Source organism: Fukomys damarensis, unplaced genomic scaffold, assembly GCF_012274545.1.
Source record: "Fukomys damarensis isolate Sample0158 unplaced genomic scaffold, DMR_v1.0_HiC HiC_scaffold_13, whole genome shotgun sequence".
Lineage (NCBI taxonomy): Eukaryota > Metazoa > Chordata > Mammalia > Rodentia > Bathyergidae > Fukomys > Fukomys damarensis.
Window position 1 is genome coordinate 1,120,651 of NW_022900925.1, and position 2,159 is coordinate 1,122,809.

At 53.6% G+C, this 2,159-nt stretch overlaps 1 protein-coding gene across 3 annotated transcripts in view; it reads left to right on the plus strand.

Moving 5' to 3' along the window:
• The window catches only part of Slc5a10 (solute carrier family 5 member 10), a 69,118-nt gene that overhangs the window by 54,710 nt on the left and 12,249 nt on the right, over window positions 1–2,159 (plus strand). The window lies entirely within an intron of this gene.

Sequence of the window (2,159 nt, forward strand, 5' to 3'; positions counted from 1 at the left end):
AGAGCAGGGAGCCAAGGCTGCTGCAGCCTCGAGGCCGGGCGGGGGCGGGCGGTGACTAAGTGCCACCCCTCCCACCCTGAGCGCCACCTGTGGTCACGTGCCGCCCGGGGGCGGGCCGGAAGCTGATTCACACCCCTGGAGGTCTACAGACCGACTCCCCCTGCCCTGCGCTGCCCCCATCCCCTCAAAAAACTCTGGGGGCCAAAGACCAAGAGCTTTTAGAACACTGAAGCCCAGAGAGGGTCACCGTTCTCCCTCAAGTCACACAGCGGGCACCCTCTAAATCCTCATTGGTCCTGGTCAGACGCGCTGTGTCCAGTCCCGCCATGGGACAGAAAGTAGGGCGGCTTCAGAGATACCCAGGGGTGCAGTCGTGGAGGTAGGCTTAGGGCCCTGGGCTGCGAGCCCCAAAGCAGGAGTTAAGCTTGGGCTGACACCTAAGAGCTCCCACAGAGCCCTCTGTGGGCAGAGCGAGTCGTGAGTCCCACTGCCTGCTGGAGGGGGGATCCGCTGGACTGGGCCACCCGAACCCCCAGGCTGAAGGGGTGGAGAGGGCTGTGGCAGCCTGAGGTCAGACCCAGCTCTCTGTTCCGCGTCCTTGGGGCTTGGGACCCCGGTTATGGGGGGTGTGGGGACCACATCTAAAGGCAGGCTGTCAGGGCGGGTAGGCAAAGCCCATTAAACCTGGCCCAACAACAGCCTCTGCCATACCGCGGCCAGTGAACCAGGCGTCCAGCCGCCCTCCCCGGCCTCCACCACTCCTGGAATTTGGATAGAAATGGCTTGGGGCCCTAAGGACAGTGCTCCCGAGCTGCCTGAGGGCTGATTGATCACAGCTCTGACCTTCATAACCTTCCCCCAGCTCTCCCCACTCCCCATCCTCCAATCTGGCTTCTGTGTCGGAGTCCTCTGCCTTGAGTGATGACCACCCCTCCTGAGCCAGCACCGTTGAGTCCCCATCACTGACCCCTCAAGCCTCAGGTCCTGCACTCCCTGAATTTTAGCCCTACCCACTTTCAAACTGGCTTCAAACTTCAAAAGCTTCAAACTGTCTCAAGCAGTGGCCCCAGGGAGCCATTCCTCCCAGGTCCTTGCACACACACACACACACACACACACACACAAACACACACACACACGCCCGCATCTCCCTGGGACCACAGAGGGGCAGGCCCACCCAGTGGGCCAGCCTGCATTGCAGTTCTTGGAGTCCCATTTATAGCCACCTGCTACTGTGGAACCCCAGCAAACCTCACTGGTCCTCAGTTTCCCCTTTTGTTCTTCCCACTGCACAGAGGCCCTGGGATTTTATGAAGGGAGGCCTGGCTCTCAGGGTTGACAGGCCTCAGGCTCTTTCATCTTTGTTTGCACTTCCCTGCCTATTCAGTGATTCACTGGGAGTTGTGAAAAAATGAACAAGAAGGTCACATGTACCCTTCCTCTGATTCCTTCTATGACAGCATCTTGCATAGAACTAGTACCTTTGCCAGAAATGAGCCATGGAGCTCATTCAGATTTAATCTGCCCTACATGCACTGTGTATATGTGCATATGTGTGCACATCCGTGAGTGCACAGCCTTACCACATGTTTGTTTATTTCAAGTTTGTGTGTCCACTGTCACAGTTAAAATGTAGGCCTGCCTCATCCCACAAAGACCTCCCTTGGTACAGCCATGCCCACACTTCATCCTTAAACCCTGGCGGTCTGTTTGCTACTATTTCTGCCATTTCCTTATTTCAAGAACACCATATAAATGGGAAACACAATAAATGTAAGCTTTGGGGATTGACTTTTTCCCTGTTTGGCATGATTCTCTGGTGAATCATCCAGGTGGTTGTGTGCATTGCTACAGAAGATTCCTAATTCGTGATAGGAACACATCCAGATAAACACAGCCCACTATAGAGCATTGGTTATTTCTCCTCATGATCTCAGGGTTGGCTGGGAGCTGTGGCTCGCTGCAGCTGCCAACTCTCACCAGGAAGGATCGTTCCAAACAACTGATAGCCTGGGCAAAGATCCACGCTGATGATTTGGAGCAAGGTTTCTATAGAATGTTTATCATTTTCACATAATCATAATACAAAAAAAAATTTAAAGTTCCAACAATAGATTAGAGACCATCTGGTTCATTTTTTTTTTTTTTTTTTTTTTTTT